Source organism: Cervus canadensis, chromosome 8 (assembly GCF_019320065.1).
Source record: "Cervus canadensis isolate Bull #8, Minnesota chromosome 8, ASM1932006v1, whole genome shotgun sequence".
NCBI lineage: Eukaryota > Metazoa > Chordata > Mammalia > Artiodactyla > Cervidae > Cervus > Cervus canadensis.
The window spans coordinates 31,616,355-31,639,587 of record NC_057393.1 but is presented as its reverse complement, the minus strand read 5'-3'; the positions used below and the strand labels follow the sequence as shown (position 1 = coordinate 31,639,587).

Below are 23,233 nucleotides of genomic sequence, written 5' to 3'. Positions count from 1 at the left end.
TCTCTGAGTAATGTGCTCTCCTGGTGAAAGCCCTGTCCTGCTTGCTGGTCTGGGGTCCCTATCCAGGCCTTGCTTGGCGGAGACAGAGCATCTGAGGCATTTGATGCTTTGCCAGTCCTGTGGGTAGGGCTAGGGCTGAGGCCAGAGTGTGCTCCAGAGCTGCAAGCCTCAGGGCAGTGTCCTCTCACTGTGGCAAGACTCAGGCCAGGCTACTGATTCCCCTCAACCCTCCCACCCCTCCTGGCTGGGAGCCCTCCTGAGCCTCTTACTCCTGCCTTCCAGCTTCTCCAGAGTGGAGGGACTGCCATGCACTTGCCCACTTTCGCCAGCAGAGGGAGCAAGTGCTGTGTCTGGGAAACTGGGAGGCTCCAGGCTGCCTAGCAGGGGGTGTTCCTCCCTGAAGCTCCTCATGGGGTGGAGTGGGTGACTTGCAGTGGAACTGGCAAGGGTGGGGACTTCATCCCTTCTGAAGGGAGCCGTCTGTGAAGACCTAGGGCTCTGGATGGAGCCATGTGAAAGGAAGAGAAAGGGATCCAGAGGAGGAGCAGAAGCCATCATGTCTCACTCCATAATCTGTTTGGTGAATGTCGTTCCGTGCCTACTCTGCACTGGGAGCCCTTGTCACATGGGGATCCTCACTGGGCTGACGTTCAAGTATGGAGGCTGGGACAGGCAGATGTGCCTGTGGAGTGATTGTAAATGCGATATAAAGGACATAAACAGAGGGCTGGTGACTCAGATGGTAAAGAATCTGCCCGCAATGCAGGAGAACTGGGTTGGATCCCTGGATTAGGAAGATCCCCTGGAGAAGGGAATGGCTACCCACTCCAGTATTCTTGCCTGGAGAATTCCATGGACAGAGGAGCCTGGCGGGCTACAGTCCATGGGGTCGCAAAGAGTTGGATATGACTGAGAGGCTGGGCGTAGGAGAGGCCATGCCTGGGGCCTGGCTCCATGACTTAGCCAGCTGACCAGGCGGGGTTGAGGTCCAGCCAGTCTGGGAGTGGGGACTGCTTCTTCTACAGGTGCTTTCTAGCTTCGGGGTCCCATCATCACCAGAAGGCACCACATGTCACCATGGGAGCTGACCACCTGCAGGCTTATCCACCGAGCCGGTCCTTAGAGGCCCTGGAGTCGGTCAGGCCTGGCTTCCAGCTTGACTTGGTCACTTGCTGACTGTGTGACCTTGACTGAGACACCTAACTTCTCTGTTTTGGTATCCCCAAGGACTGATAGGGATTCCTCCATAGCATGTAGACTGGGCTGTGTTCATCCAACTCTATCTCTGGCCAGCTGGGGGCCTTAGACACGTGTATTAGTTTTCTGTTGCTGTGGTAATAAATGTCCACAAACTTAGCTGCTTAAAACAACCTACACCCATTCATCATCTCAGTTTCTATGGGTCAGGAGTCCAGGCATGGATTAGTGGGATCCTCTGCTCAGGGTCTCACAAAGCTGCAGTCACAGTGTCTGCTGGGAGCGGGGTCATCTGAGACTTGGGGTCCTCTTCCAAACACATGTGGCTTTTGGCAGAATTAATTTTCTTGTAGCTATGGAATTCATTGAGGCCACATCTTCAAGGACAGTAGGAAAGACCTTTCTGCTGTATCACCTTCTTTAAAGGGACTCACCTGATTAGGTCACGCCCACCCAAGATAATATCACTTTTGATTAACTCAAAGTCAACTGACTATAATATTCCATTATATTCACTGGTTCCACCCACATTCAAGGTGAGGGTACTATTCAGTCCATATGAACTAGGTGGTAGGAATCTTAGATTTCTAAGGCCATCTTTAGAATTATTAACATGATGAAATTATTTTGCTTAGTAATCATGCAATGATCAGTAATGATCATTTCTTAATTTGTTCTTTAGTTTTGAAACAAGCAGAGAAGAAATTTTGGTTTTGAGGATATTCAAATTCAGTAAAATATTTCACATATAAACAAAAATTGCTCACCAAACAACAGCTTTCTATTTGTTACTTCACACTGCAGCACAGTTTTTGATTTTAAACACAAAACAAGCCTCCAAGTGGTCCCATAGAATGACAGAACTGAAGGAACTCAAGTCCTGCTTTTTTTTTTTCACACCCAGTGGGCTATCATTTTTTATTTTGAAATTTACTGTTTATATGTAGGAATGTGTCGTATCATGGGGTTTGGGGACACAAATTGCACCTGAGGTGTGCTTGAATGAATTGGAACAGTTAGGAACTTACCCCAGAAACACACAAGGAGGAAGCAAGTAAGGTGAATGGATAAATGGTGGTACATTCATGCAATGGAATATTTGTTGTTGTTCATTTGCTCAGTTGTGTCCAACTCTATATAACCCCGTGGACTGCAGCATGCCCGTCTTCTCTGTCCTCCACTATCCCCTGCAGCTTGCTCAAATTCATGTGCATTGAGTGATGTTATCTAACCATCTCATACTCTGCCACCCCCTTTTCCTTTTGCCTTCAATCTTTCCTAGCATCAGGGTCTTCTCCAATGAGACAGCTCCTCAGGGGACCAGAGTATTAGAGTTTCAGCTTTAGCATCCATCTTTCCAGTGAATATTCAGGGTTGATTTCCTTTAGGATCGACTGGTTTGATCTCCTTGCAGTCCAAGGAACTCTCAAGAGTCTTCTTTAGCACCACAGTTCAAAAGCATCAATTCTTTGACTCTTAGCCTTCTTTATGGTCCAACTCTCACATTCCATACTTGACTACTGGAAAAGCTATAGTTTTGATTATACAGACCTTTGCTGGCAAAGTGATGTCTCAATGGAATATTATTCAATAAGAAAAAGAAATGAGCTATCAAGCCATGAAAAGACATAGAGGAACTTTAAATGCATGTTGACAAGGGAAAGGAGCTGATTTGAGAAGGCTACCTACTGTATGATTCCAACGTTGGACATTCTGGAAAAGGAAAACTATGGAGATAGAAAAAAGATCAGGAGTTTTCAGGGCTTTAGGGAGGGATGAATAGACAGAGCACAGTGGATTTTTTAGGACAGTGAATCCATTTTATATAATGTGGAATGGTGGATACATTGTATTTTTGTCAAAATCCATAGAAAGTACAATGCTAAGAGTAAAGCCTAATGTAAATGGTGGCTTTTAGTTACTAACAGTCTATCAATACTGGTTTGTCAGTTATAACAAATGTACCACACTTATGCAAGATGTTAATACTAGGGGTAACTCTGTGCACTCAATTTTTCTGTAAGCCTAAAACCACTCTGAAAAATAAAGTCTATTAATTTAAAAAATACCACATGTGTAGATAAGTCTGCATGTATCAAAGTCTGCCCAGATAATTGGATCTTTTAATTAACTGCCACATAGAATACAATGTTTATTAAAGGATAAGGAATGAAAATGTGCTAATTGAAAGTTAACATGTATTAAAGACCAACAGTAACCGTAACACTAGTTTAGAAATTAGACCAAGTGATTTTTTGAGGGAAGGATATTTTATCACTGATACAGTTTAAGACTGCTGCTTAATGACAACAAAGTGGAGACTGACTTTTGGTTTGTTTCGCTAGTTTTAAGGGTCCCGGCCATTGCACCCACGTTTTGCCTGCGCTGGGGTGGACCACGCCTGCCCCACCCTTGGTCCACCACTGCAACAAGCCAAGTGTTTTCCGTCTTTGCACAGTATATTGCTGAATGCTGCTTCACATTTCACAAGGTCTTGTTGAGAAGAGAAAGGAACTCTTCTCGCATATCTTTTTAAAACATTTAATTTTCGATAGGGTTTATTTTTTAGAGCAGTTTTAGGTTTACAGCAAATTTGAGCAGAGTAGAAAGTTCCTGTATACCCCTGCCTCACACATGCACAGTCTCCTCAACTATGGACAACCCACAGCACAGTGGTACTTTTTTTTTTTATAGTCGATGAACCTGCATTGATACACCGTGGTTACTCAAAAGTCCATAGTTTACGTTAGAGTTCACCCTTGGAGTTGTGGTCCTCTGGGTTTGGACAAATGTATAACAACATGTATCCACCATTCAGGTGAAGAGTTTGACCTAAAATCCTTCTTCTTTTTATCCTTCCCTCGTCTGTAATCCCTGGCCACCACTGATCTTTTTATTCATAGTTTTGCTTTTCCAGAAAGTCATGGAGTTGGAGTTATACAGCATTTTCAGATTGGCTTCTTTCTCTTAGTGATAATGCATTTGTTTCCACGGTGTCTTTTTGTGGTTTGATAGCTCATTTTTTTTTCTCACTTAATACTATTCCGCTGTATGAATGTGCACCACAATTTATTTATCCTCTTGGGTCACGTGCTCCTTTCTAAGGCAGCCCCTGGCAATCGAATTACCACAAGTGACTGACAGGTGTCACCTGGAACACAGAGGAGTCCAGCCTTCTCTGAAACAGACCAACTAGCACATGAAAACATCCTCGAAGTGTTCGTTTCTACTGTCTATTGTTTCCTCGGTTTTTCTCATGGATGTGTGAATACTATCTAGAAACCTTGGATTCAAAATGTAGAAAGTATTTTTGTTTGCTTTGCATGAAGGCTTGGGGGTGCTGCTGTACTGGGATCACTGTAATTCAATTTCAAGGGTTGATATGATTGGTAAGAAACCAGGGTACAAGTCTGTGCGAGGGCTGGTTTATGTCTTGTCTGCACCCCACCCAGGGTATGTAGTTCCACTGCTGTGAGAGTGTGGGTCTCAGCGTTGCCAAGCTCGGGGTTTTCACTTCTTTTCCTCTAGCCCTGAGTGGACACTCAGACCCCAGCTCCCACTCCAGGACCCGTTTCTCCCGAGTAAGCAAACGTTCTCTGGACATTTGAGCAGCTTTGTGGGCTAGGCTCCTCTCTGGATTCTTGTCTTCTCCTGGATCTTTTTTTTTTTTTCTCCTGGATCTTATCACAGCAGTTCCTCAGGACTTTGTCATCTTTGTTGTTTTCAAGATGTTTTTCCAGGTTTTTTTGCCTCACCTTTTCACTATCCTCAGTGGAGAACTGGCCTGAATTACCTTGTCCACCCTGATCAGGAGTTCACATGAAAAATGGGTGACTGTGACCTTGCTATGTGAGAAAGAGCAACACCTGCCTTATTCACGGCAGGAGACTTTACGACCTTCCCGGGCTTATTTTCGTCACAAAGAGCCCCACACTGGCCAGGCACACAGCTGTCCTGGTCATGAAGGATGAGTGATGCTATTGCCATGAAGTTACTCTCTTGGCCCCAGTTTTCCTCTCATCACAAGCAGAAGTAGCAATAGTCGAGGAGTCAGGAGATTTGGTTTCAGTCTTGGCTTTGCCACTTGCTCATTCCTTGCCATGGATAAGGAAGTTACTTCCTCTTTTAGGTCTTTGCTTTTTTTTTTTTTTTTTTTAATGCTTATCTGCAACCTGGGATTAAGAATCAGATCCCCTAAGATTGTTTTGGAAGATAATGTCTGTGAAGATGCCCAACTTGCTGCTTGACACATGTAGATGCTCGAAAAATGTTTGATGAATGTTAATCTGAACCAGTTACATGACTGTATCGATTTAGTGGCAACTACTAGAAAAATCACCCAAATAACAATAGCTTTAAAAAGAATTTATCTCTCCCTCTCATGTATCAGACATCTGAAGACAGGTGGTTCAGGGCCAGGGTGGCGACTCCACATTTGTCCAGGCCTCAGACACGATTCATCCTACTGCTCCTTGATCCTTACTGCATCCCCTTGTGGGGCAAGGATGCTGCTGAGGCTCCACCTGCATTTCAGGCGGCAAGAGAAGGAAGGGCAGGAAAGGACATGCATTCAAAGGGACTTCTTGGGGATCCTGCACAACACACCTGCTTAATCCTTTTGGACCAAACCTTGCATATGGCTCACACAGAGCTGCTGGGGAAGTGGGGACATGGAATCTCTGAGCTGGGTGGCACTTGGCTACTTGTAAGTTTCTTTTTCTAAGGAAATAAGGAAAAGCAAATTTGGTAGGCAACTGGCAGTTTCTCCCACAGTGACCGTGAATGAATCACTTTTCCTTGTTGGACTTTGGTGTCCTCTTCTATAGAAATTGGTGGTGATCTGGGCACTGTTGGCTTTTTGGGTGGCGTGATTCTTCACTGTGCAGAACTGTTCTAATGCAATGCAGGACATTGAACCTCTCTGGGCCATGCCTGTTAAGTTTCAGTAGTAGCCCCAGGCATTGTGACGACCAAAACAACCCTGCTCTTTCTAACTGCCTGTTGGGATCAATGCCACTCCTTGTTGAAAACCCTTGGACAAGACGATTCTAAGATAGTGACATCTGTGAGAGCCGGTGATTCTATGATGCTTGGGCCTCAGTAACTTCATGTGTCACACGCGCAAATGAAAAGGAGAGGATGGGGATGAAAATAGCTGCTCTTTTCATTCTCCCAGTGTTGGGAGGAGAAGGAATCCTTATGCAGCTAGAGCCAAGGTCACTGGCCTCCAGGTGGTCAGAGGAGGAGAAAAGACGGAGGAAGGAAGGAGCCAGGACAGAACCTTCCAAAGCATGGCAGGAACCCAGGACACCTGGTCCCAAGAGGGGCCCACTGCCCCTCCCAAGGCCCTCTGGAGGGAGAGCCATCTCTGGAGAAGCTGGCATGCTGGCCTCCATCTGTCATGATGGCCTCATTAGCGGCTCCCGTGTCCATTGGCGGGACCTCATAAGGGGGGCTTGTCTGACCTTTGGGGCAGCAGATGTACATCTGGCAGGCCTGATCAAGCCCAGGGGTGCTGCCTCTTCTCCTTCGGGCTCTCTGTCCTTGCCTGCCTGGGGGCCCTCCAGGGGTGGCAGTTGGGTGGGTCACAGGGTACTCAGCCCAGTGGGTTCTGATGGAGCCAGGGGGAGGAACTGTAGGCTCCAGAGTCACACTGCCTGGATTCAAACCAGATTTTCACACTTACTTAACTGTGTGACTGTGCCTGAGACCTCTTTGTCTATTTGGGCCTCATCTGTGCAATGGAAATAATAATAATTCATGCCTCACAAGGTTGCCATCAGGCTTAAATGAGACAATGTTGGTAGAACATGGAGAAACGTGCCTGGCATACTTTGGGCACCCAGTAAGTGGTGGCCCTTGTTCTTCTGGGCAGAGCCCTGCCTCTCTCTTTGTTCCTCGCAGGAGATTCTGGTGCACACAATACGGCTTCTGGATTTTAAGCAGCTTGGTTGAGGTTCCAGAGTCAGCCAAACCTCATGTGCTCCATCACCCCATGATGAAGAGAGACGCTCCCTGGAGGGAGTGGGGAGTGGACCAGCTGAGGCCACACAGCAGGCAGAACCCCCAGCTGCCTCCAGCTGTGCCCATTGCAGATCTGGAGCTCAGAGAGCCACCTGCCCCTGGGCAGACAGAGATGCAGACACAGGCCTGTATGCAGCCTTAGGGGGTCACCTGCAGCCTCATCTCAGAACCTGTGCTGGGAGTCGGGGTCACCCAGGCCACTGGCAGGGAAGGGCGCATGAAGGGCTCCTATGAGTTGCCAGCAACTCAGGGCCCCAGTTGCTTGTTGCAGGGGAAGGTGTGGGGTTGAAGGGAGCGGGCGGGCCGGGCTGGGTTCTGAAGGCACATGGGGGAGGCCAACAGAGCCATGACTCGGGCACCTCTCACCCCTCCAAAGCTCCTGCTCCTGGGGTGAGGAGAGGGGGTGAGGACTGTGCTGGGGGTGGCCGGGTCTTGAGACCAATGAGCAGGGTATGAGGTCAGGACCCGAGCCAGCGCGGTCCTGGTTGTGGCATTCAGCATCCGTGAGCTAACATAATAATTCCGGCACTATCGTTATAGATGGCCATGAATAATGAATATGAACTAGCAAGGAGTATAACTATTTTTAGTCCTTTAGTGTTTTTCGTGCTTCCTGTGTGCCAGGCATCGGGCCAGGCGCTGTCTCTGAACTGTCTCCTTTAATCCTCTAGTCTTAGGAGGGAGGTGCTGTCAGCTTTGTCTTCAAAGAGAAAATGGCACAGTGAGGTCCTCAGTGGTTAGTTCAAGGTCACACAGCAGGTGAAGCAGAAGCTGGGACTGGATCCCGCTGTGTCCACTCCATGGGTTACCCACTGGACGTAGATGCTGCTTATTAGCTGGGAACCACTTTGCCTCTTGGGATTTCCTTTTGCTCACCAGCAAGATGGATTTTTTTAAAGATACATTTATCCTGATTATGTCATTGGGTAGTGAGTGGTCAGAACTAATTGAATAAGGCATGTGACCAGTATTTGTATGTTCATTCATTATTCGATCAGCAATTATTTATCAAGCCCCTATCTGGAGCTGGTCACTTTTCTAGGGACCAGAGATCTTCTAGGAACCAGTAAGAACAGTTGAGGTCCTTCCTCGGTCCCACTCATGGGATCTAAATAGGGTAGGGGGGTGGGTAAGGAAATACCCAATAAATCTGTCAATGAAGGAACAAATATGGTGATTTCTCATAGTGTGCAGTGCTGTGAATAAGACAGGGGATGGGTCTCACTCGACCTCAGATGGGTTGGTAGAGAGGGACCATCTGAGCAGTTGGAGCAGTTGATGTAAAGAGCCAACCATATAAAGAACATTCCCCATGAGGGGTCACCAGGGAGGTCTGGCTGGTGGGTGGACCGCCATAAGCAGAGGGGAGATAGGTATGAGATGGAGCTTGGGGTCAGGCAGGGGCCACTAGGGGAGGCCTGTGGGCACTGGCAGGGAGCTTGAGTTTTACTCTCAAGGTAATGGGAGCCCAGTTGGCTGCTAACACTAGTTCAATGGCCTGATGGTGTTGGGCTGATGTTCTGCCACTGTTGAAACTGCCCCCTCTGGGTGTAGGTGTCTGCAGCCACTCCAGGCAAACACATCTATACAAGGCAGATGCTGCTCCCTCTGATGAATCAGAATGGCGCTAGCTGCAAGGGAGGCTAAACAAGGAGAGTCAGGTGTAGGAAGGGGTTTCTCTGGCTGGAGAGAGGAGGCAGGAAGGAGAGCTGGGGCTTGAGGTGGGGCGTGGTTGGCTGCCCCAGTGCTTCTGCATCATGCACCATCACACACCGGCATCGGGTGGTCTGGGCTGGGCCTGAGATTCTGCATCTCTCACGAGCTCTCCAGAGACGCTGATGTGGTTGGTCTGTCGCCCACACTTCCAGGAGCATGGGTAGACATCACTGAAGAGTTTTACGTAAGAGTGGTTACCTGATTTCTGTGGTTCTGTGGAGAAGGCCGTGTAGAGGACAAGAAGGGACATTGGGAGGCTAGTCAAGAAGCCAAAAATCCTGGTCATTTGGGTTAAGGTGGTGGCAGAGGCTATGACATTGGTGGGTGTTTATGTTATTTTTTTTTTTAATTTAGAAAATTGTGGTAAAATATTCTTAACAAATTTTTATTATTTTAATCATTTTCAAGTGTACAATTCAGTGGCATTATATTCATTCCCAATGTTGTGCAGCCATCATCACTATCCATTTCCATAACTTCCTCATCATCCCAAACAGAAACTCTGTACCCATTAAATAATAACTCCTCCTTCCTCCTCCACCCAGTCTCTGGTAATCTCTGTTCTACTTTCTGTCTCTATGCATGTGACTATTCTGGGATAATTCATAGAAGTAGAATCATATGATATTTGTCATATTGCTTCTGGCTTATTTCAGTTCGAATGCCTTCAAGGTTCATCTACATTGTAGCTTGTATTAGAATGTCGTTCCTTTTCACAGTTAAATAATGCTCCATTCTATGGATATTATGTGTTTTGTTCATTCATTCATCTGTTGATAGGTATTTAGGTTATTTCCACATTTTGTCCATTGTGAAGGATGCTTCTATGAACATGGTGTGTAAGCATCTGTTGGAGTTCAGTGGTTGGTTTTGCGATATGTTTTGGAACCATCAGAACTTGCTGATGGTAGGAAGGAAAGGCAGGGATAGAATTAAGAATGATTCCTGGTGATGGTGGCATTTACATAGATGGGGAAGACATTGTAAAGTGTTCTGCAAGCATCAGGTAGTATCAATATTTTATTATTTAGAATTGTTCTGAGGAGTTAGCTATGAAATCGTCACTAAAGGCACCAGAACATCACTTTTATAAGTCATACATCTAGGGCCTGGGAACTCCACACTTCAGTAACTGCCTGATTTAAATTGGGACTTGGCAGACGGTGGCCCACAGACCAAATCTAGCCCACCACCTGGTCTTATACAATCCGAGAGCTAAGAATAGACTTCACAGTTTTAAATGTAAATGTGAAAAAAGACCATGTAGCCCTTTAGCTGACAGTTGTTCAGTTTTGCTTTCTGGCTCACACAGCCTAAAATATTTACTGTCTGGCCCTTTCCAGAAAAAGTTTGCTGACCCCTAGCCTAAATTAACTGCTTTGGTTCAGACTGAAGAGATGTGCTCAGTGGAAATAAAAAACAAAACAAAATCAAATCCCTCCTTACCCCTGCCAACCTACTTCCGCATTTTTCCCCCAAAAGTTCGTGTCAGCAAGTCACCCCCTACCCTGAGTCCTGCCCTCTGCAGGTCATTGGAGTAACCAGCCCCCACCAGTTGCGACCCTGAAGCTGATTAATGTCAGCATAGTGCTGTTTATCAGGAACAAGTGATTTATTTTAGCATCTAAATTTTAAATGGTGTCTATGCTTCCCAGGAAGCTGTCTGGTTTAGAAAATTGCCTCTAATAAATGCATGTTATAAATCCATTATTTTGAACCTAAAGAAAGGTATTCAAGTCTTATAAGAGAGAGTCAGTTTCTCCTCATTTTAACTAAATACATGTTGTGTACCTAAATAATGCAAAACAATGGTTTGAATGGGTGCTAAATTATCAGCTTCACAAAATGCAATCACAGCTCTTATTTTTTCAATTAATCATGGAAAAAAATCCATTTTCTGGCATGTCCCTAGTGAGGCCTTCTAAAGTATCCAAGATTCCATGGTGCTGCTCAGTCCAGTGGGCTCCATCGTGCCTTGAAGTGCTTCATGGAAGATGGCTGGAGAGGGTGACCATCCACTCACAGGCCCCGGCTTTAAGGGTTTTAACTATTGGCTCCAGTTCCAGATGGTCCTGTGAGTCCTCACCTGATTGCTCAGGGATGCTGTGACCTGCTTCTCAGGCAGATTGGGGCAGCTCATTCTTGACCTCCCAAAGTTCTTTTTCTTTTTAAAAAATTTATTTATTTGTCTTCATTGCAGCATGCAGGATCTTCATTTACGGCATGTGAATCCTTAGTTGCAGTATGTGGGGCTAGTTCCCTGACCAGGGCTTGAACCTGGTCCCTGTGCATTGGGAGCTCAGAGTCTTAGCCACTGGACCACCAGGGAGGTCCTGAGCTCCTGAAGTTCTGATTCTTTCGGTTCATGTTCACTCAGTGCCTGAGGGGCTGGGTGCTAAGGGGGGTCAACTTCAGCCCCAGGCTATGTCCCCTTTTTTTTGACTTCAGCGGCCAGGATTGGGACCAGATACAGGGCTTGGACAGGCCCCAACCCTTTGGAGACTGTGGTGTGATTTCCAATAAGTTGCTCTTGGCTACCATCAAAACTCTTCACTGGAGAATTTCCCAAACAGCCACCTTTGAGGGTGCAGGGCTTGGGTAGGAGACTTTTGGGGCCCTTTGCAAATGTAGCCCCCTGCTCCTCAATACTCACTCTGCATTCCAAGGGAAACTGGGAGCAGTGGTCTTTGTCTGGCTGTGGGAAGTTCTGGGCAATGCACGTCTATGTGCCTCACCTTTGCATAACCCAGAGGGACTCCTGGGACTCTGCGCTCTCCACTGAGAACACTGGTGCAGGGGCCACTGGCTGGTTCATGTGGTGGAACTGGTTGGCGCTTCTGTCTTGCAAAGTTCATTCATTCATTCAACAAATATTTACACTGCATCTCATACATGCCAACCACTGTCCTAGGCATTTGGGAAGCACCAGGGAGCAAAACAGACAGAGCCCCTGCCCTCGTGAGGCTACATGGACATGTATTCAGTTCTGCTGTAGAATACAGTGTGTGCAGGGGGGCCCAGATGTGGGAGGAGAGACTGCTGTGTCTGGGGTGCTGGGAAAGGTTTCACATGAGAAAAGATACTGGCTGGGATCTTGAGTGCTGAGTGGGGTTTGCCAGAGTACACAGGGGCAGGACTAGGGAACAGAATTCCCAGTTTGTTTGTTTGTTTGTTTTTTCTCTACAAATAAGGCAATTCCAGAAGAAGTCACTCAGAGGAAAAGGCACCTGTAGGTTGGGTTGGGGCGACTGAAGGACTTTGAACACTGTGCCAAAGGGTCTGGACTGTGCATTTGTAGCCTCGTTTTCAGGCCCCCCTCCCCCCACAGCGAGCAACTCTAGGGGAGCCATTCACAAAGACTTGAAGATGAGTGGTGCCCCCTAAAGTTGGGTCCTGCCGTTCTTCACTGGTCATGATGCGCGTGTGCATGCTCAGTCACGTCTGACTCTTGGCGACCCCATGCACTGTAGCCCAACAGCCTCCTCGGTCCATGGGTTTTCCAGTCAAGAATACTGGAGCAGGTTGCCATTTCCTTCTCCAGGGGATCTTCCCCAACCCAGGGATCAGACCTGTGTCTCCTGCGTTGGCAGGCAGATTCTTTCCCGCTGAGACACCTAGGAAGCTGTTCCTTGGTTGTGGTCTCCCCTGGCTCCAGCCAAGGGCTGGCTGGCTGGGTGCCTTTTGGAGAGCATCCCAACTCACTGTCTCATCCCCTACCTTTCTAGTGATCACATTGAATAACTTCTCTCCTCTGAGGTGCCGGTGTGCCACACCTCCTGAATTAGGACCAGAATTCATTAGCACCTGTTTAGTTTTCTCTCTGAGCACCATCAAGGTGCCAGATTCCCTGTGCCTGTTTTTCTCAGCACAAAGTGGTTCTATATGTACAGCGATTTTACCTGTGGGCTCAGCCCCAACTTTGGGGCTCTGAGACAGCATGCAGTGGGAGTTTAGCCCAGGTGTCCTCAAGTCTGGTCCTTGGAGCTCTCATCATTTTGCCGAAAATGTGGAATCTCCTCAGATCTACTAAATTTAAATTTGAATCCCCGGGTGGAGCCTGGGGTCAGTTTTTTTTGACATGCCTCCCCAAATGATTCTTTGGTTGTTTTTGGACCATGTTATGCTTTTGACTAAGACCATGTAGAATCTTAGTTTCTGGACCAGGGATCAAACCTGCATCCCCTGCAGTGGAAGCTCAGACTCTTAACCACTGCACTGCCAGGTTCTCATGCTTGTAAAAGTTTGAGGACTACTGTGTCAGAGGAAAGCTCCGTAACATTTTGGGGAGCTGGGGCTAGATTTCCTTGATTGGATCTCATGCATTTAGCACCCAGAGATAGTGGTACCTTGGCTCAACTGGCGTCTGCCTGGTGCTGCCAGGCTCAAGCCACTACCCTCAAGGCTGCTATTCCTGGTGGAGAGGGTGAAGTTTTCTCCCTTAAAGCTTTGTCTCCTTCCCTGGGATTTCTACCCTCTAGATCACATCAATCAAGCCGGATGCTTCTCCCTACTTTGATATTAACGAAGCCACTCCCACTTTCTTTTCACTAGTGTTAGCATGGTACCTCTTTCTCCATCCTTTTCCATTGAACAGTGCCTTGGTCTTTTACCAGTGCCTTGGAACTGTCATGGCACGTCTGGCTGTGTCATTTCACTTGCTGATTCAGGATCAAGGTCTAGTCTTGTCTGCCATCCTGGGCCCATTTGATTCTAATCAGTTTATGATGTGTCCTTGGGCTACATCATTCTTTCAAAAGTTGTGCCCTGCCCCTTTCCCTCCTGTTACACTTGTAAACTACTGGCTGTAAATTGGAGGACCCCATGACCTCTCCTTGCCTTCAATTAACCACCTAGAATGGCTCACAGAACTCAGGAAAAGTTTACTTATGGTATCGCCAGTTTATTATAAAAAGGACACAACTCAGGAACAGTCAGCTGGAAGAGAAAGATAGAGCAAGGTGTGGGGGAAGGGACCCCCTCTGGGTGTGCCACTCTCCCAGCACTGCTGCTTGCTCACTGAGCCCCTAGAAGTTCTCTGAGCCTCTTGAATTAGGGCTTAAAATTTTTTTTTTAAATGGAGGCTTTATCACATAGACATGATTGATTACATCATCAGCCACTGCTTGAACTCATCCCCAGCCCCTTCCCCTCCTAGGAAGCTGAGTTGAGGGGCTGAAAGTTCCACCTCTCTAATCACATGATTGCTTCCCCTTGGCAACCAGCCCCCATCCTGTGGCTGGTTATCCAGGGACTTTCCAAAAATCACATGTTAACATAAATTCAGGTGTGGTTGAAAGGGCCTTGTTGTGAATAAGAAAAGAGTCTCCTTTCATCTTTATGGCTCTTATCACTTAGGAAATTCCAAGGTATCCTGAGCCCTGTGCTAGGGACAGGGGTGAAGACCAAATATCTCTTTCTTGCTGTAAGTCACAGTATCACAGGGAAGCACCAGGGAACATTTTAATGGTTCTCCAGACAAGGGTACAAGGATCCCTTCCTGTCTTTGGTTGGTATGGTGTGAGCATGGGCTGTTTGTCACTGTTGCAGGCCTCTTATGACCATGTGGGTAAAGTCAAGAGAATACCAGGGAATCTAACCCAAAGCCCTGATTTTGTTGAGCTACTAAATTAACATGATCTGGAAGACACTTGCCTCTAGGCTAACTCTTTTTTAAAAATATTTTTCAAAGTTGATATGGTGTATTTTAATTTTTATTCAGTACAATAAATTTTTTCTTTCTTTTTTTTTTCTTTTTTGTCCACATAGCATGTAGGATCTTAGTTCCCAGACCAGGGATTGAACTTGTGTGCCCTGTATTGGAAGTTCTGAATCTTAACAACTGGACCACCAGAAAAGTCCCCAGGTTAACACTTCTTTAAAAAATAATTAATTATTGTGATTTATTTTTGGCTGTGCTGGACCTTCATAGCTGTGCATGGGTTTTCTCTAGTTGTAGCAAGCAGGGGCTATTCTTTAGTTGCAGTGTGCAGGCTTCTCACTATGGTGGCTTTTCTTGTTGCAGAGCAAGGGTGCTTAGAACATGTGGGCTTCAGTAGTTGTGGCGTGCTTAGAACATGTGGGCTCTAGAGAACAGACTGCAGTAGTCGTGGCACACAGGTGGAATCTTTCTGGACAAGAGATTGAAACCTGTGTCTCTTGCATCGGCAGGCACATTCTTAACCACTGAACTCCCACAGAAGTTCCCAGGCTAACTTTGTATGAGATCATAAGTCACCTTATTATGGGAGCTAATTTAGTTGAACATTCTGTTACTTTTAGCTAGCAGCATTCCCGGTTGTTATGGTCCCTAAAGAGCTTACAGGGCTCCTGGGGTAACAGGGAGCACCCTCAGGGGTCGTTCGGTCACTACCTGGCAACGATAAGTAACTCCGCAGCAAGCAGGCTGGTAGAGGCCCTACAAAGTAGGAAGGCAGGGTGGGATCAGTGGGAGTCGTCAGGTTCGGGAGGAGTTCAGGCAGAAGAGGCAGGAGGTGGTGAGTGGGTAGATTTGAGGTCACAGAAGTGATTCTGAACTTGGGCTTTGAAACTTGCCTTTATCACTCACCAGCAGGGGGACTTTACAGACCAAGAGAGACTTGGCCTCTCTCAGCCTTAGTTTCTCACCTGTTCAGCGGGGATGATTCTAGGGACTAAATCATGGGGCTTTGTGAGGATTTGAAAAAACACTTAGCAGGGTGTGTGGCACACTCCCAAATGAAAGCCATTGTGATGACTGTTCCCGAGGCATGAGTCACTAGTCAGAACCCTGGTTGCAGCCACACTCCTGCCACCCGTCCTTAACCACAGGTCTAACTCCCCTGCCGCAGGTGGGCACGAAGAAGAAACTTGCAGGCAAAGTGGCTCTTTCTTCAGGGGTGCTTCTGTTTCTTTTTGCTCATGCGATGGTTTTGTTCTCCGATTCTGGTTCAGCTCTACCCCTGCGCCTGGATCTTCCCCCTTCACACAGATCCTGAACTGGTCTCCAGGTCCGTGGCTTTCTTCTGGCCATGAATTTGGACTCCTTTTTCTGGCAGGTCATGAGGTACCCCTTCTGACCTGCCCCACGCGACTGCTCTGAGGATAAAGCCCCCCTGCTGATGAACTGGCTCACAGGTTCCAACTTCTCCCCCAGGGCACCCCTGACAACACAGGCGTGTGAACACTGTTTGAGGCTGCCACAGTGAGAAGTGGATCTGAAGCCTCGTGTCTGATCTTTAATTCATGTGGATTTTGCAACTTGCTCACTTTAACAGGTCATTATAGGAGAAAAAGTTTACAGTAAGTTACCACCAGGAAAGAATACAAAGAATGTCCATAGCCCTATTAGTTAATGCATGGACTACAGTTGCAATGAGTCTAGCTATTTTTTAGTTATTGGACTGAATTAAAAAGAGAGAAGGTCAGCCCCTTTCCTCTGTCCAAGGTTACAGTATGTCAAACCCCCAGATCCCTATAACTCCGTGGTTGTGAAAGGCAACAGTTCTTTGTGCACTAGCTTTGAGTAATCACTGGTGAGAGACACCTGGAATACCATCAAAGCTGTGGGCCAGTGTAGCAGGCTCAGACTTCTTTTGATGATGGGCCTGATTGCCCAGGAAATACCGAGAAATCATTCCTTGGCCGGGTGATCCCACTGAGCTCTGCTTCTTGCTGCCCTCCAGGTCTTTAACTGGTCTGCTCCTTCTTCTTATCTGGTTTCATCCATGTGGCTTGAATTCTGCAGGTGGTGTCTATCTGCCTCTGCCCTTTGTGTCAGATAGCATATATGTAACAAAAAACCCAAATAGACTGTGACTTAAACCATTATGACACTGAATTATCTCCATATGAAGTTTGATCTTGAATTGATGAGCACCTCAAAAATGTCAACAAGGACCCAGGCTCTATTGATCTATCTCTGCTCAGCCATATTTGCTGTGCCAGCTTTTCTTAAGCTTATTACCTTTTGATGGCAAGGTGGCTGCCTCAGCTCCAGCCATCATGTCCTCACACAAGAACATTCAAGGCAGGAAGGAGGAGGAAGGGGTAGTTTCTTCTATTAAGGGGAATTTCTATCTCTTCTGTCAGGAAGCAAAATCCCTTTCAGCAAACTTGTCTTTATGTCTCGTTGGTTAGAACTGTATCCTGACTACAAAGGAAACTAGAATTTGGGAAACTAAAATTTGGGAAAAGCAAATGAAGTTATTGTGTTGGCTTTAGCCTGATCATGATTCATCTTCTGGAGCTAGAACAAAACCAAAGTCTGTGGTGAGGAGGAGGGGGAGATGGCTTTAGGGTAGCACTAATAGTATTCCCCCCGCAGTCTTTCTGATTTCCTGTGTCACCATCAATGGACTGGGGTAAGCTGTCTGGTCCACCCACCTTGCCTGCCTGAGGAGTCCTTAGATTCTGGATAAAGATGGAATCCCCACTGTATTGTCACACCTTCCTGTGTAGCTGTCGATACCCTCTTTGGGTATCTGTCAAAGGGAAAAGATGTCCCCTTTCAACAAGTCTCACAGAGTTGTATTCTTTGCCAGGCCTGAGCAAGACAGCTCTCACCTTGATGCATCTTGAGACTGTTTGCTCTTGAGAACAGAGATGTTTCTAGAGAAAAGGCTGATGGTTAATTAATGCCCCCATGCAATTATTCCCCAAACCAAATTTGGGTAAAATGACTGTCTCTAATTGGTTCTTGTTACAGACAAAGGATGGGCTTCCCTAGTGACTCAGCAGTAAAGATTCTGCCTGCAATGTAGACCCGGGTTTAATCCCTGGGTCGGAAAGATCCCCTGGAGGAGGGAATGGCAACCCACTCCAGTATTCTTGTCTGGAGAATCCCAAGAACAGAGGAGCCTGGCGGGCTACAATGCACAGGGTTGCAAAGAGTCAGACGCAACTGGAGCGACTGAACACACAAGCACATAGACAAGAAATCCACATGTCTGCATTGCTTTCAAATGCTGGATGGTCTAGGAGAGGCATGTGCAGAAGCAAGGGCACAGACCTGATGATTCCTGCTGAGATATGAGTCTTGGCATGGCCAGTATGACCTTGGGCAAGTCCTTGAACTTCCCTGGGCCTTTGTTTATTCCACTTGAAGTAGGAGACCTAACAGCCACCCCCAAGCTTGTGGTGAGGATGAAGTGGGACAATTGAAGCCAAAGGACTTAAAGGGAGAAGGCTGTGATGCTCTGAAGCTGTAGTTCTTGCCTTCAAGGCTTCTTCCATGAGCACATTTTCAATTATGTATTTGCACTTGAACTTGGCCCCCTGCTGGCTGACTAACTTTGTTAGTTATCAGTTGCATGGCTCATTTGGGAGCTAGGTTCTTACACCTCATTGGCCTTCTTGTCTCTTTTTAAGCTTTCCCAAAGCACTAGTGCCAGGTTTCCAGCTTCTTGATTTATGGGTATCTATGAGAGGTCTTTCCCTTCTTTTCTTCCATTGCTATTTTTAAACTTTGTTGTTGAAGTAAAATTTATACAAAGTCCACAAATCTTTAAATGTACTGTGTAGTTTGTGTGCTTTTCTGTATGTGTACCCGTGTCAGTACCATCCAGATCAAGATAGTGAACATTTTCCATCGCTCTGGAAGGCTTCCTCGTTCCCTCCCCCTCAGTACCTGCCCTACCTACTCCCGACCTGCTGCTCCAGCAACCCAGCTCATCCTCACATCACTGAGTAACTGTTCTTGACCTTCCTATGAAGGTCTGTGTACCCTGCACCCCACATAGTTCCTACGATAACTTCACTTCCGTTTTCCTTTTTCTGATCAGTTTTAGGCAGCTGTCAGACACTCTTCCTGGTGGGCAGAGCACTTCCCTTTTGGCACATCACCCGTGACAGCGTGGTTTCATCTCTTGAGAGCCCTCAGACATGTCTCCTTGGTCAGCGGCTGTCCAGGACACGTGGATACCTGTCCACGTGGATACCTCCAGGGGCCTCCTGATGAACCTTTCTTCCCTCTTCCTTCTCTCCCGGGGCAGCTGTGAGGCTGTGTGCACTCTTGCCATTGCTCTCAGAGGAGCTGGGCATGGGTCCTGGGCCAAGATTTCTGAGCAATGGCCCAAAGTGGGGACAAGCTGGGGGACTCTATGAAATAGGACCTGGAGGGCTGGGTCCACGTGTTGGCAGGAGGCAGGAGAGGCTGGGGAGCTTTAGGGATAGACCCAAGACAGGTCTACACTATAGGGGATGCTCATGGGACATCCGGGGATGCTGGAATTGGCCACTACCAGGTGTGAATGACTTAGACATCAGCTTTGGCTTCCTTTGCAAGGGAGTGGGAATGGGGCGCTCAGAAGGCCCGACTACTGTTAGTTGGCAAGCCTGGCCTTAGGTGTGGTAGGGCAAGAAGTCCCCTTGCACCTGCTGGCCCCATCATGCCTTCACTTATTTTCCCATGTAACAGCATCTGCTGGGAACACCCTGGGTGTGCCAGGCAGCGAGCTGGCACCAAGGGCATAAGGATGAACAGAAAGTCTCTCAACCAAAGGAGCTCACTGTCCAGACCAGGCTGCAAAATGGATGGCCCCTTTGCACCCAGATTTGGCCCTTAGATGTGCTTGCTTTGGCCCCCATGGTTTAAAAATTGGAAACTGTCCATAACAGTTGGATTTCTGGCTTCTTTTGAGAAATCAGAAGGTCTGACAACCATGGCTGGCCTTCCTGCAGCTAGTGTGCTAAGTGGCTGCTCCCCACGCGCCCTTCTGGTGGCGCACTTGTGCCCATTTCCTGCACCACCACTCCCTACGGCACTGGGCCTGGCCCTCCGCTCATACGTCACTGCCTGGCCCCGTGGGCATTCAGGCTGATTTCAATGGGAAGAATTGGTGAAGGCCTCCTAGAGGAGGCAGTGGGTCTTGATCTCCTGATAGAGTGTGTCCCCCTATAAGTCTTCTTTGTCTCCTACTCCTCAGGGTGAGTGAGTTCATCAGATATTTTCTGGGAACATATCTGGGGTGGGGACATGAGAGGGAGATGAGATGCTGAGGTGTTGGCACTAAGACCCACGTAAGTGGTTCTAAAGGATGGACCATCTGGATCAGAATCACCAAGGGGTGCTGCTTCAAAACATGGACCTACTGAGCAGAAGCTGGAGGAAAATTCTCCAGGTAATTTTTGTGCGTGCTAAGTCGTTTCAGTCATGTCCGACTCTTTGCGACTAAATGGACTGTAGTCCGCCAGGTTCCTCTGTCCATGGCATTCTCCAGGCGAGAATACTGGAGTGGATTGCTGTGCCCTTCTCCAGGGGATCTTCTCGACCCAGGGATTGAACCCACGTATCTTACGTTCCCTGTGTTGGAAGGAGAGTTCTTTACCACTAGTGCCACCTGGGAAGCTCCCCAGGTAATTGTTGAGGTTGCTCAATTTGAGAACTACAAGGAAGAGGAGGCTGCAGCTTAGAGAGTAGTAGGGTCAGACAAATTGTGTTTTCTAGGGTACAGCTGGGGACCCCACTTCACCATCCAGCTCCAGTGGAGTTTATTCTGAACATCCTCACCCCTTCTTGGCCCAGCTGAGGCCCCCACCAGGCTAAAGGCATGAGGAACATCTTCTCCAGCTTTCCTGTCTCTGCTCCTACACCTGGAAGAAAGGTCATGCTGACTTTTGCTGAGCCTTGTTATTTCCCTGACTCTTTGAACTGTCACCTGGGCAGGGAGCCAACTCTAGGGAGAGGGACAGTGGCTGGTTGGCAGGTAAGGGACACCTTGTTTCCCCTTCATCTTCTCAGCCAGGTGGCCTGACAGGTGCTGGGCTCCGGCCAGGGTGCTGGAACCATAGCTCTGTGCAGGGAAGGAGGAGGATTTGGCGATTTGTTCAAAGAGAGATGCTTCCCTGTGTTGGTGGGGGGGTAGGAGGGGCCCCTGAACTGCCTTTCCCTTTGGAACCTTCAGCTGTGGGGGTGGGAGGTGTAGGCTGGGGTGGCCGGGGCAGGGCTAGGCTGCAGGGAGTGAGTAAGAAGGCCTTGTTCTTGGGTCTCACAAGTGGAGGGTGGGGCCTCCAAGAGTGAGTGCCTCCCTAAGAGTGAGGTGTCTAGGGAACAAAATGTAAGAAGTGGCCACCCTTCTCTTGCAGGAATCTGAGAATGGGAGATCCTTAAATGTTGTCTCACTCACCTTCCCCTGGTCCCTGTCCTACAGTTCTGCTCACTGCACCCCAGGAAGCCCCTGAGACATGCCTGAATCACGGGCAAGGGAGGGAGAGCAGAGCATCAAGAGCATTTTTGTCTCTTGGACAAGGTCACCCATTCTCAATGTTGACTGTACATTGCAAACCCCTGTTATCTTTATAGAATCCTGAAGTCTGGTCCTCAGAGATTCTGGTTTAATTGATTTGGGGTGCAGCCTGCTCTTAGGGTTTTTAAAGTCTCCCCAGGGGAATCTCGTGTGCAGTGAAGTGTGAGAAGCTCTGATCTAGACGGTACAGGGTGGGTGCTATTTACTGGTTTTCCTTTCATGGGTTTTCGTTGTGAGCAACAGACCACCAGTCTCGGCACAGACCTCTCAGGGTAATATAAGAACATTTAGAACAAAGTGGATGGAATATGAGGAGACTAGAAAGAAAACCCAGTTCCCAGTCCATGCCAGATACATCATGCTTTTATAACGATCCACCCTGGGAGGTCGATATTCTCAGGCTCAGTTTACAGAGGAACCCGAGTCTTGGCCATGTTAATCACTCGCCCGGGTCCCACTGCTGTGGGCTGGCAGTACTGTGAATGAAGTGGATATATGACAGGCAGCCGGCAGGAAGGGAAGGCAGTGCTGCTGCCTTCAGACTTGTTTCTCAAAGCATTTCTGGGGTTGGCTTGAGGTGGGGTGAGGAGAGGACTTGGAAAAGGACTGAGTCCCCAGCTCTTCTCTGTCACAGACCAGAGGAGTGATGGCTCTTCTGGTTTCTTCTCTCCCAGCAGGGTCTGTGTATAGAGTCTGGTCAGAACCAGGTATCCCATGTGATTTTAAAGGAAGTTTCCTCTCTCTCAGTCTCTCTTTTTAAGCTAAATAGATTCCTGGAGCTAAAGTCAAGTAGTGTGATAAAAAGAGGGGACCCCCCTCCTTTCTTGTCTCCAGATCAACATACACACACACACATGCATTAACACATACACACATATCAGAGTTGCTGTACTTCCACCATTTAGGTCTTTGGATTCAACAGAAAATATGGAAGGATAATGGGGAGACTGTTCAACCAGTCACAGTTGTATTGTGGATTAGTGAGTGACTGTGGGGAGCCAGTCCCAGCATCCTTGGCAGACAGATGGTAAACACAAAGGAACAGGGCCCAGAGGCCTCTGAAGATGCAGAGAGAGCATTTAAGGTGAAGCTTGGAAGATGCTGAAAGTTGCTATTTAACGGGTAACTTTATGCAAAATAATCATCACTTTGGCTTCTAAAGCTGGTGGCAGTGCTGTGAGCAGCTTTTCTGCAGCGGTGGCAGAGTCTGCTGTCCTCTGCTCTCCTCCCCTGCCGGCTCCTTCTGCTTTCTCAGGAGCCTTGAAGCAGGGTGGAGAATGCCAGGATGAGTGGCCAGAGATCCGACTGGACTCCCACGGGGCCCCTTAGTGGCTGCTTCACCTTGGACAGGGGCTTAGCACCCAAGTCCTGGTGTCTTCACAGACACACTGAGGACTTTCTTCCGTCTGAGATGGAGTAACAGGGATTGAATTTGCCCTTTTGTCTGAAACAAAGAACAAATAGACCCAATACATGAAATGATGGTTTTCAAAACTCTGGACGTTAGGCCGCAAAGTTCAGTGACCCCAGTGAGCTCAATGATTCTCAGTTTACTGCCTTGTGAGAGTTTCTGTGTCACAGCCGAGGGTAGGGCAAGGATGTCAGGAGGGGAGAGATGGAAATATACTATTCTAACTCCTTGTGTAGTGGTATGATATCACTTGAAGGTAGGCTGTGATAAGGTCAGGATGTATCCTATAAACGATAAAGCAACCACTCAAATAGCAAGGGCTTAGAGTTAGTAAGCTAGCAGAGGAGTTAAAATAGAATCATCAAAAATACCCAGTCTGAAAGAAGATGGAAAAAGGGAGTGAAACATAGATGAAACAAATGAAAAACAAATAGCAAGATGATAGACTCAAGCCTGACCGTATCAATAATCACATTAAATGCAAATGATCTAAACATTGTTTAGAGATTGTTGTTTATTTTGGATATTAATCTCTTATCAGATACATGATTTACAAATATCTTCTCCTAATCCATGGGTTGCATCTTCATTTTGCTGATTATTTCCAAGAAACACACTTTAAATATAAAGGCATAAATATGTTCAATGGAAAAAAGGATGGAGA

The 23,233-nt window shown here is 47.4% G+C and overlaps 1 protein-coding gene across 1 annotated transcript in view; it reads left to right on the top strand.

Annotated features, from left to right (window-relative positions):
• Positions 1-23,233, top strand: part of ZFYVE27 (zinc finger FYVE-type containing 27) — a 101,981-nt gene that overhangs the window by 53,166 nt on the left and 25,582 nt on the right. The gene's annotated exons all lie outside the window — the stretch shown is intronic.